Consider the following 13,280-nt stretch of genomic DNA (forward strand, 5'->3'; position numbering starts at 1 on the left):
GGGAAACGATTTTTCTGGGAACTGTGACTGTCTTTACCATGAAATCAGTTGGATGCTATTACATCAGCCTCATGACTAAGGACAAAAGAATCCAGACCGTCTACCAAAATGTTTTACTAATCTGTCCTCCCTCCCCTTACGGAACACATAGGTAAAGTAAAGAGCTTCCTTTTCCACCCAGTTTGCACCAACATGTGTAAACTATGGTTCTGTGTGGTTGAGCAGCTACTTACAAGGTAAGGGTCCTTAAACTTAAGTTCCTCTTCTATAATCACATTGAAGCCTCAAGGGACCGCAGAGCTAGCACTTTTTTTTTTCCTCTAAAGTCCGGCACAGATCAGCTGAAACGGCACACGGTGGGGACAGCAGGAGGGGCTTTTGACACTTTTCTTGTATTTAAAATAAATTTTACAAGCCCACACTCCTGAGCCTTGAGATCACAGGGAGCAGAGGCCACTCTGAGTGCCGGAGTGCCTTCTGGAATGGTCCCATCAGCACCAGCTGCCTGGAGACACCGCCTGCTAGCTCTGTGCTATCCCAGGCTAGCATCTCCAGCACCCGCCCTCCAGCAGCTGTGTGGCTCTCCAGCCTCAGAGCTAAGCCTGACCCGGCTGCCAATCTCGAAAATAAAATCAATGTGTGACCTTATTCACCAGATGTACCTAAGAAACAAGCCCAAATGAAGGCCAACTTTGAAGCCAAAAAGGGAAGATGAGAAGTGGGAGAGAGAGAGAAAGAGGAGGGGAAAGAAACTTGGCTAGACATGAAAGCTGTCTTGTCTGTCTGTTCCCTATTAGGCGCAATTCTCTTGCAATCTGCAGCCTCCACATAATTCTCTTGACCAGAAACTCTCTGGAGAGATAGTGTCAGAGGAAAACAAACAGAATAGCATCTTCTGACAGCAAAGTCACTTAAAAACCTATTTGGGAGGGAAGAAGAGAGATGTCAGCACCTCAGGGGAGGGTACTCCTTCGCAGCAGGCCACATGTGGAGTTACATTTGCCCTGGGATTGGACAAGGACAGGCAGGGGCCCAGGAGAGGGTTGATGTGCGAGGGCAAGGCAGTCCTAGGAAGCAAAAGCCCAAGGCCTCTACCCTCCCAGCGCCTCTGATGCCCAAGATCTACCTCTCTGTGGACAGCACACTAAATCCCACAGCATGGGGCTTCCTACAGCCCCATGGCACACTCAGAGGAATTCAGAAGAACTGCCTTAGAGAAAAGGGGTTCCGCGGCCGGGCGCGGTGGCTCAAGCCTGTAATCCCAGCACTTTGGGAGGCCGAGACGGGTGGATCACGAGGTCAGGAGATCGAGACCATCCTGGCTAACACGGTGAAACCCCGTCTCTACTAAAAAATGCAAAAAAATTAGCCGGGCATGGTGGCGGGCGCCTGTAGTCCCAGCTGCTCGGGAGGCTGAGGCAGGAGAATGGCGTGAACCTGGGAGGTGGAGCTTGCAGTGAGCTGAGATCCGGCCATTGCACTCCAGCCTGGGCAACAGAGCAAGACTCCGTCTCAAAAAAAAAAAAAAAAAAAAAGAGAAAAGGAGTTCCTTGGCCAGACATGGCGGCCCCGTGCCTATAATCCCAGCATTTTGGGAGGTTGAGGCAGGAGGATTGCTTGAGGTCAGTAGTTCAAGACCAGCCTGGGAAACGTAGCAAGACCCTGTCTCTAAAAACAATTTAAAAATTAGCTGGGTATGGTGGTGCACACCTGTAGTCCCAGTGACTCAGGAGGCAGAGACGGGAGGATCACTTGAGCACAGGAGAGTGAGGCTGCAGTGACTGTGATCACACCAGCTGTGATGCACTCTAGCCTGGGTGACAGAGGGAGACGGTCTCTTAAAAAAAAAAAAAAAGAGCGGGCGCGGTGGCTCAAGCCTGTAATCTCAGCACTTTGGGAGGCCGAGACAGGCGGATCATGAGGTCAGGAGATCAAGACCACCCTGGCTAACACGGTGAAACCCCGTCTCTACTAAAAAATACAAAAAACTAGCCGGGCGAGGTGGCGGGCGCCTGTAGTCCCAGCTACTCGGGAGGCTGAGGCAGGAGAATGGCGTAAACCTGGGAGGCGGAGCTTGCAGTGAGCTGAGATCCGGCCACGGCACTCCAGCCTGGGCGACAGAGCGAGACTCCGTCTCAAAAAAAAAAAAAAAAGAAAGAAAGAAAGGAAGAAAAAGAAAAAAAGGGGGAGTTCCATTTTGTCAAAACTCCGCCTTCCCACTGCTGCCGGCCACCAGCCAGAGGCTGAGAAGTCAGCTATTGCTGTAAGACTGTGAGCCAGCAGCCAACTCCCCAGGCAGCAAAGGCCTCTTCTCCCCAGCCCCTTTGACCTGCCTTTGAGCTAAGCAGTCTAGTCCTGGGGAAGCCAAGCCCCAACCCCCACCCCACAGGAGCCCAGTGGGGAAGGTTCTGGAGGAGTGAGGGAAGCAGGGCAGGAGAGGGCAGCCTTCTGTGCTCAAGTTTCTGGGGCAGGCATCCTGTTATAGGAGAAAGTTTTTTTTTTTTTTTTTTTTTTTTTTTTAAGGAAGAAAGACTAATCAGAAGAAAGAAGCAAGCAAGAGCTTTTCCCTGCCTTTCGGACTTGTTTATTACCAAGATATCTGATTTCAGCAAAGGAAACCAGCACTGGAGCAAGGTTTTTATTGGCCGCGAGCAAGAGGAATTCATGGTTTGCCTTTGATTTGGCTTCCCTAGAACATGAGGTACTGACGGGTGCTCGCTGCTTTGATGGAGCAGCCCAGGACTTTGGGGCCCCTCAAATTCCCTGTTTTCTGCAGCGTTGACTCAAAGTCCCGCTGGAGGCTGAGGGTGGAGCAAGCGGCAAGAGTGGAAGGCAGCCTCGTAAATGTTTCAGAGAGATCAGAATAAAGGACAGTAGTTGCAAAGTTCTGAAACTAGAGCCTGAGCAAGGACCCTGGCCCAGCCCCCTTCCCCGGGAGTAAGGGGCTGGAGGAGGCCAGGTCTGGTTTGCGTGAAAGCACCATGTTCCAGACTTGTCTCTGACCCATGGAGCTAGGCAAGCTGCAGTCACAGGGCCGAAGCCTGATAGTTTCAATGTGTGGGGAGGATAAAGCCAGAGATTCGCAGGGTCAGCTTCTGACAGCAGCACTCCTCAGCTGGAAGGGGCGAGGGCTCTGGGGAGGGGTGAGCAGCTGGGCCACTGGCTCACAGAACTACAGCTGATCCTGCAGGGCCCCCACACACATCATTGTGCAGAGAGAGCCGCTGTGCAGGGCCTGGAACCCCGGCCAGCCCATCTCTCCATCGGCTGCGTTTCCCCGGGAGCATCTCCTGCATGGAGGAAAGGGGAAGGTGTCCTCCTATTTGGGACGCCTTGGGTGAGCCTCTCTCTCATTCTCTCTTTTTTCCTCTTTGTATCCTGTCTCTGTCTACTTTTGCTCTCATCGCCCTTCTCATCCATCTCCCACAAACCACTGGTGAAAGGAAGATCCCCAAACCAGAGCTCTAGGTGGCCCTGCCTTGCTTTACTGCTGTGACCAGCCAGGAGTGTGAGGCAAGAGCTGCCTGCACCCTAAGGCGGCCAGGACAAGGGGCTGGGACTTTGGGGCTGGGGCCATTGTAGAGGGCAGCCCCTTGGCAGAACCCTCTGGTGGGGGACAGTGCTGCCTGCGTACAGCTCTCGTCCTGCTCCAGGTTGGTGATTGGGAGGCCAGGCCTGAAAGAAACACGTCTTCCCCTCCCAGGGTGTGGGGCTTCGCAGGTGGCTCTGTGTGCCCCCTCATGACCGATCATGGGCCCGTCTCCAAGACGGTGCACAGGCCCCAGCAGCGGAGTGTGCTATCCCCAGCAGGGCTGGGCTCAACCGTGAGGCCCAGGCCCATGCTGGCAGCCAGGGTGCTGGTTGGGCCTCTGAGCTGAGGCCCAGGGCCTGGGGCAGGGGTAGGGATGGGGAACAGGGCTCTCACTGTGTCCGTGTCAAGGAACCAGTCATCAAAAGGGCTTTATGCAGTCACTTGGAGAACACGTTTACAAGAATAAGGGCTGCAGGAGTAAGGAGGTAGCCTGTGAGGGGTGTGGGGAGCTGCTACACACACACACACACACACACACACACACACACAGATATACACATAGATACAGATACACACAGATACAAAGATCCAGATACACACACACATATACACAGATACAGATACACACACAGATACAGATACACACACAGATACAGATACACAGATACAGATACACACACAGAGGTACACACACAGATACACACAGATACACACAGATACAAAGATCCAGATACACAGAGATACACACACACAGATACAGACACACACACAGATACACAGAGATACACAGATCCGGATACACAATACACAGATACACACAGATATACACAAATATACACAGACACACACAGATATACACAGATATACACAGATACAGATACACACACAGAGATACACAGAGATACAGACACAGAGACACAGATATACACACAGATACATATATACATATATACACAGAGACACATATACTCACAAAAGCACACATACACATACACACACACATACACATACACACACACACACATACACATATACACACACATACACATATACACACACATACACACACCATACACATACACACACACACATACACATATACATATACACACACATACACATATACACACAGATACAAAGATCCAGATACACACATACACACACATACACATACACACACACACACATACACACACATACACATACACATATACACACACATACACAGATATACACACAGATACATATATACATATATACACAGAGACACATATACTCACAAAAGCACACATACACACATACACATACACACACATACACATACACACACACACATACACATACACACACATACACATACACATATACACACACATACACATATACACACACATACACATATACACACACAGATACATATATACATATATACACAGAGACACATACACTCACAAAAGCACACATACACATACACACACACATACACATACACACACATACACATACACACACATACACATACACACACATACACATACACATATACACACACATACACATATACACACATACACAGATATACACACAGATACATATATACATATATACACAGAGACACATATACTCACAAAAGCACACATACACATACACACACACATACACATACACACACATACACATACACATATACACACACATACACAGATATACACACAGATACATATATACATATATACACAGAGACACATATACTCACAAAAGCACACATACACACATACACATACACACACATACACATACACATATACATATACACACACATACACAAATATACACACAGAGACAAACATACTTACACAGACACCTCTATACACACTCACACATATACACACATGTACACAAATACACACAGCCACACACATATACAAATATACACATGTATACACACATACATACACATGTAGGCACACATATACACACAGATATATACATATACAAGGCACACATATACATGCAAACATATACACACATGCGCACACATATCCACACGCACAGACGCACACAGACATAGTAGTTGCTCTAAGACTCTGGCACTGGTTTGTCCAGCTTTGAATCTCAAATCTGTTCTTTATCAAACTATCTTAGGTCAAATACTTAGCCCCTTTGGTGCCTCAGTTTCCTCCTTTGTGAATGGGAGTGACCTTAAGGGTAACTACTCATGGCATCACTGTGAAGATTAAATGTGGCCATACATGTAAAGTGCCTCACACAAAGCCTGGCACTGGTGAAAGTTCAGGTCGGCTGTTCTGCTGCCTCCAGCTGTGTTGGGCTTTGCAGTCAGCTTGAACCTCCCTGGAGAAACGGGGTGGAGCTCTGATGGCCCAAACAGATAAGGACTGTCGGAAACACTGCCGGGCCTACGGACATGAAACCTGATCTTCTAAGGCTGGGAAGGAAGGAGGACCCTCCACGAGGCAAATGAAACTCTAAGTCCTCAAGCCAAGCTCCCTTCATGGCACTCACAGAGCCCAGCTGACATAACCAGCCTGGACGCAGAGAGGGGAAGGCCCCGCTTCCCCTTAATGCTACCCAAACATGGACATCCAAGCCTTCCCGAGTGTTCCCCAGCTTTCAACTAAAGACCAAACTAAAGACTGAGGCCTAAAAACAGCAAAATCAGCCCAGAGTGAAACCAAAACCAAATACTCTGGCTCACACGCCCCGGGCATCCAAACTCCAGCACACACCCAAACTCCTCAAAGTGCAGGCACAGGACAGGGGCCTAGACAGAGGGGCTCCTCTTCCCATATCTCTCCTGACCTCAACCCAGGCCTTCCAGGAGCACAGGGCAGCTGACAGGGCTTAGGAAATAGAGCCCACAACTGCCTGCACAGAAGCCTGGCCTTCTCCATCCAGGTGAAGACCCAGGGCCCCTGAGGCCAGAGAGAGAGAGAGAGAGAAAGAGAGAGAGAGAGAGAGAGAGGGCAGGAGAGGAAAGGACGAAGGAAAGCACCAAGCAAGGTGGAGGAGCTGGGCGTGGTGTCTCAGGCCTGCAATCCCAGCACCTTGGGAGGCTGAGGTGGGCGGATCACTTGAGGTCAGGAGTTTGACAACAGCCTGGCCAACATGATGAAACCCTGTCTCTACTAAAAATGCAAAAAATTAGCTGGGCATGGTAGCGGGCACGTGTAATCCCAGCTACTGGGGAGGCAGAGGCAGGAACCCAGGAGGTGGAGGTTGCAGTGAGCCTAGATAGCGCCACTGCACTCCAGCCTTGTGACAGAGCGAGACTCCATCTCAAAAAAAAAAGGTAGAGGAGAAAGGGAAAGAGCAGAGGGAGATGACAAGAGAGACACACACAAAAGGACCAGCATGTCCCACACGGTGGCTTACGCCTGTCATTCCAGTGTTTGGGAGGCTGAGGCAGGAGGATTGCTTGAGCCCAGGAGTTCAAGACCAGCCTGGGCAACATAGCAAGACCCCTTTCTCTACACAAATTTAAAAATTAGCCAGGATTGGTGGCACATGCCTGTAATCCCAGCTACTCTAGAGGCTAAGGCAGGAGGATCGCTTTAGTCCAGGAATTGGAGGCTGCAGTGAGCTATGATGGTGCCACTGCACTACAGACTAGGTGACAGAATGAGACCCTGTCCCTAAAAAACAAAAAAAAAGTCAGCCCCAGCAAGCCATCAAGAGTCCAGCTGCTGCTAGGAATTGAGGTTCCATGCATAGATGGACTTTTCCAGCAAATTAAAAATCCAAGCTGCCATTGGCCTGGGTTGTGTGCTAATGAGGGCACTTCTCAGGCTGCAGCGTGACGGGGGTTGGGGTCTGAGTGCTCCGGGGTGGGTGGAGTGGTCTGTGGAAAGAAGACAACAGTGACTCCGAGAAGCTGGTGGCAAATCTGAGGAGAGCCACAGCTCTGAAAACCAGGGCAGCTCCTAAATGCTGGATTGGAAAACCCACCCTCAGACAGGGTCGATCTCTCAGGGCACTAAGCCCATTCCGTGACTGCTTCAACAAAGAGCAGAGAACTCAAAGCAGAAACCGTCCAACTCCACGCCTCTGGGGAGCAGGACTGGGAGGGCCCGCGGCCTTTTCATCACAAGCTCTTCCAGGCTGGTCCACTTCTTAGCCACATGTGTGCGTCGCTTCGATAAAAACGAGTTTCTTAAACAGTGGTGAGAGCTGGAGGCAGGCACACTTTTGAGGTTGGCCTCAACCTCAGGCTCCCCGCCACATGCCCGGGAGGGGGCTCCCACCCTTCACTCGCACCAGCCCCCACCTGGCCCAGTGCCCTGGGGATGACCCCAAACGCTCCAAGCTGCCCGGGGTGTTCCCTACCCCTCCTCCTGCCTGGAAGAATGCCTGCGACTTTCTCCATCAGCCGGCACTGCGCTCCTCTCCGATTCCCTTCCATGGTGGTTCAGGCCTCCTGCGGGGTATGGGGGTGCAGACGGGTCAGGGGAGCAGAGATCCGCACCTGCCGACACTCACTCACCGCAGGGCACCACAGCAGGGGGTGTGAGCACAGTCATTAGGGAGCAGCAGCCATCAGGGAGCCCAGGCTCCACCCCAGCTCCTCCATCAAGTGACCCCATTCCATCACAGAAAGGAGCGAGACCAAATGAAGCCCCCACATGTGCACTAACGCAGGCACACATGCACACGCCCTCTCTCCCCACCCCAACACATGCACATGCACTCATGCACACACCCTCTCTCCCCACCCCAACACACGTGCACGCACGCACAGATGCACATACCCTCTCTGAGTGCCAACGTCCTCATCTGTGAAAGGCAGTAACCACATATGGCATGGTGTGAGGGTTAAACCAGACACTGCACGTGACGGGCCTTAGTGCCTCCCCCTCATCCTCTATTTTCTTTTCTACAAAGTGAAAGTCACACGTCCACAAACCTGTGCAAAAATGCTAGCCTCGTAACCCCTTCTCGCCCCTCTGTTGCCCCCTCTCTCCACCCCATCCCCGGTGCTCGCACGCACCCTTCTCTTGGCCAGAGCTGCCTCCATCCTTCTGAGACCTGAATGTCTAACCCCATGGGGCTCAGGGAAAGGGGTGCTGGCCTGCGGCAGGGCTTCATCATCTTGGCTGCCTCTGGGGAAAAAAGGCTGGTGATGGAGTAGCCCCTTGCATGGGCCTGGAACAGGTTACAGACCATGCCTCCAGGATCCCTGAAATCAGATGGGAAGCCAGGCCTGGATGGGCACGGCCCCCCCAACCCCCTGAAAAGACCCTCCCTGTTGTGGCCTGGTAAGGCTGCGAATGGGAAAGCCTCCCAAGTCCTGATCCATCCATAAGACCCTGGGCAAGAGAAAGCCACACTTTCCCCTGAGCTCCAAGGAGCCTGGGAGCTACCAGGGGAGGAACAGGAGGAGGAGGGGAGGGTGGAGGCCAGGCCTGTAGCCCTCACTGGCTCTCTTCCTCCTTCTCCCCTCTACTCCCTCCAGCAAGGCAGATCTCACCTCTGTCTAAGGTGCCAAGCTCTTCCCCGCCTGGAATTAGGGATGGCTCCCCGCTGCCCTCTTTACCTGGCTAACACCTGTTGATCCTTCAGGTCAGCTTAGCCATTACATCCTCAGAGTGGCCTTTCCTGATCCTCATGGAAACTGAGGGCTTCTGCCCCGATCCTCTCTAATGCCCCCTTCCCCTTCACAGCACTGACACAATGTCGAATTATAGTCATGTGTGTCCGTGTTTGCTCAATAACTGCCTCTCAGGGCCAGGCGCAGTGGCTCATGCCTGTAATGCCAACAGTTTGGGAGGCCGAGGTGGGAGGATTGCTTGAGGCCGGGAGTTTGAGACCAGCCTGGGCAACATAGTGAGACCCCCTTTCCACACACAAAAATTTTTTAATTAACTGGGTGTGGTAGGGTGTGCTTATCCTCCAGCTACTTAGGAGGCTGAGGCAGGAGGATCACTTGAGCCCAGGAGTTTGAGGTTACAGTTTAGGGTAACCTGCTTAGTGCTTAGTTGAATTAGGCCGTGGAGCACGCACACACCGCCCGTCGCTCTCCTCAAATATACTTAAGAACTGCTTAACTAAACACTCTAATATCTATATAGAGGAGATAAGTCGTAACATGGTAAGTGTACTGGAAGGTGCACTTGGATAAATCAAGATATAGCTCAATATAAAGCATCCAGCCGAGCCATGATCACACCACTGCACTCTAGCCTATGAGACAGAGCAAGACCTTGTCTCTAAAAAAAATATTAATAATAGCTACCTCTCCTGGATTGTCAACTCCACGAAGGCAGTGACTATCTCTTTCTTGTTTACCATGAAATCCGCAGCACCTAGAAGAGGGACAAGTCAAACTCTTTGATTTCCTCCCCAAATCTTATCCCTCCAGAGTCTTCTCCAGCTTAGGAAGAGGTCATTCCATTCTTCTCATGGCTGACGCCAAACACCTAAGAGGACATTCTCGACCAATGCTTCTGACACCCCTCTTCCCATGTGTTGGAAAATCCTATGGGACTCGGCCTGCAGACTACACCAGGATCCAGCCCCTTTTCACCTCCTTCCTCATCTCCTTTGTCCAAGAGGCCTCCACTGGCCTGTGGGCCTGGCCTCCTCACTGTCTCCTGTTCCCCCACTGGTCCCACCACTCTTGATCCTCCACAGAGACAGCACAGAGGCCATTTATTTATGTATTTATTTGAGACGGACTGGCTCTGCCACCCAGGCTGGAATGCAACGGCATAATCTCCGCTTACCGCAACCTCCGCCTTCTTGGTTCAAGCGGTTCTCCTGCCTCAGCCTCTTAGCCACTGTGGTCATCATGCAGGAAGTAGTCCTCATCTGCAGGACTGTGAGTAGATTTCATTTAAAGGATAGATTGGACTTTAATAGCGACAGAGATTATGACCCTTTCCTGCAGGAATGTCTGAATTATGCTTAGGTACCTTGTATGTGGTGGAATCAGATCACCAAAGAGAAGCCCTCACAGGCCTAAATATTTATCTGCATAGCATCCAATGGTTCTGATTCATTCCTTCATGAGCTGTTCTCCATCATGAATACCCAACAAGGTGTTCATGCTGCTCCAACAGGACCAGCAGCTCAGCTGTCCTCACAGGGAGGTGCAGGACAGGGATGAGAGCTCAGAGGAAGCCCTGGGGAGCCATCTTGCGAGGGAGGTGAGGGCAGGGGTCACTTGTCATTCTGAGCCAATGGAACCCTGGAGAAATGCCACGTTTGCATTCTCCAGCCAATTATGGGCCATTATCTCAACCACTGTTGACTTGAGTCTGGTTGTTAAAATCTGGAAGACAACAAGACACAGAAGGAAATTAGAAAACCTTAGCATTCAAAGGTAAGGCCATGCATGGTGGCTCACACCTGCAATCCCAACATTTTGAGAGGCTGAGGTGGAAAGATTGCTGGAGCCCAGGAGTTCAGGGCGGATGTGAGCTATGGTCACAGCACTGCACTGCAGCCTGAGTGACAGAGCGAGACCCTATCTCAAAAAAAAAAAAAAAAAAAAAAGGTGAACAGCCTGGTTGGGGCCCTCTGACACACAACAGAAGAGAAGAGGGCCTGGTGCTGGGAGCTTGGTTGCCACCCCTGACACCTCTGCATGCTTAGAGTCTGTATATTCTTTTTTTTTCTTTCTTTCCTTTTCTTTTCTTTTTTTTTGAGACAGAGTTTCACTCTTGTTGCACAGGCTGGAGTGCAATGGTACGATCTCGGCTCACTGCAACCTCCACCTCCTGGGTTCAAGCAATTCTCCTGCCTCAGCACAATCTCAGCTCACTGCAACCTCCAACTCCCTGGTTCAAGGGATTCTCCTGCCTCCGCCTCCCAAGTAGCTGGGATTACAGGCATGCGCCACCTTGCCCGGCTAATTTTTGTATTTTAGTAGAGATGGGGTTTCACCATGTTGGCCAGGATGGTCTGGATCTCCTGACCTCGTGATCCGCCCACCTTGGCCTCCCAAAGTGCTGAGATTACAGGCATGAGCCACTGCGCCTGGAAGTCTGTGTATATTCTTTATCCACCCATTACTTTCTCCTAGCTTAGTAGTGAAGTTCCTTGAGGAAGTTTCTCCATTTCCTGACTCTATTAGGGAAAAAGTCAAGTGTGTCTTGGTTCTACTACCAGCTATGGGTTAAGAGTGGACATCTCTAAAGGTTTGGCTCAGAGAAGGCCAGAGAATCAAAGTAAAAAAAACCACAAGAGGGGCCAGGCGTGGTGGCTCACACCTGTAATCCCAGCACTTTGGGAGGCTAAGGCAGGTGGACCACACGAGGTCAGGAGATCGAGACCATCCTGGCTAACACAGTGAAATCCCATCTCAACTAAAAATACAAAAAAATTAGCTGTGCATGGTGGCGGGCACCTGTAATCCCAGCTACTCGGGACGCTGAGGCAGGAGAATCGCTTGAACCCAGGAGGCGCAGGTTGCAGTGAGCTGAGATCATGCCACTGCACTCCAGCCTGGGTGACAGAGCGAGACTTTGTCAGGAAAAATCCACAAGGGGAAGTAAAACTCTTGGGAGATTTCTTGCGAGCTCTTCTCCTCCCTAGAAATGACACAGTACAGCAGTTAAAAATTTGGTCTCTTGGTCAGGCGCCATGGCTCATGCTTGTAATCCCAGTACTTAGTGGGGCCTGAGGCAGGAGGATCACTTGAGGCTGGGAGTTTGAGACCAGCCTGGACAACATAGCGAGACGCCATCTCTACAAAAAATTAAAAAATTAGTCCGGCATGGTGGCACATGCCTGTGGTCCCAATTACTCAGAAGGCTAAGGTGGGAGGATTGCTTGAGCCTGGGAGTTCAAGGCTGCAGTGAGCTATGATTGTACCATTGCACTCCAGCCTAGGCAACAGAGACCCTATCTCAAAAAAATTTTCAATTCTGGCTCCAGGAGTCCATATCTTGGTTCTGTTACTTACTAGCTATATATTTTTGGATGAGGTACTCTTTGGGTTCCCTGTCTGTTAAAAAAAAAAATTGTCCTAACTGCTGGGCACAGTGGCTCACGCCTGTGATCCCAACACTTTGGGAGGCTGAAGCAGGCGGATCGCTTGAGGTCAGGAGTTTGAGACCAGCCTGGCCAACATGGTGAACCCCGTCTCTAATAAAAATACAAAAAAAATTAGCCGGGCATGGTGGCGGGTGCCTGTAATCCCAGCTACTTGGGAGGCTGAGGCAGGAGAATTGCTTGAACCCGGGAGACAGAGGTTCCAGTGAACTGAGACCATGCCATTGCACTCCAGCCTGGGCAACAAGAGGGAAACCTCTGACTGAAAAAAAAAAATGGTCCTCACTCTGTTTTGAGAACTAAATGAGTTAATTCCTTTTTTTTTTTTTTTGAAATAGAGTCTCACTCTGTCCCCCAGCCTGGAGTGCAGTGGTGCAATCTCAACTCACTGCAACCTCCACCTCCCAGGTTCAAGTGATTCTCCTGTCTCAGCTTCCTGAGTAGCTGGAATTACAGGCACCGCCACCATGCCCAGCTAATTTTTGTATTTTTAGTAGAGACGAGGTTTTGCCCTGTTGGCCAGGTTGGTCTTGAACTCCTGGCCTCAGGTGATCTGCCCGCCTCAGCCTTCTAAAGTGCTGGGATTATAGGCATAAGCCACCATGCCTGGCTAAATGAGCTAATTCGTATGAAATGTACTCAACAAGTGCCTGGCACATAATGAGCACTCAGTGGATGTCCGCTTTCCTTATGTACCTCCCATGGTAGCTCCAATCTGCTCAGTCTCAGAGAGATC

This window comes from Trachypithecus francoisi, unplaced genomic scaffold, assembly GCF_009764315.1.
Source record: "Trachypithecus francoisi isolate TF-2019V2 unplaced genomic scaffold, Tfra_2.0 Contig01440, whole genome shotgun sequence".
Classification (NCBI taxonomy): domain Eukaryota; kingdom Metazoa; phylum Chordata; class Mammalia; order Primates; family Cercopithecidae; genus Trachypithecus; species Trachypithecus francoisi.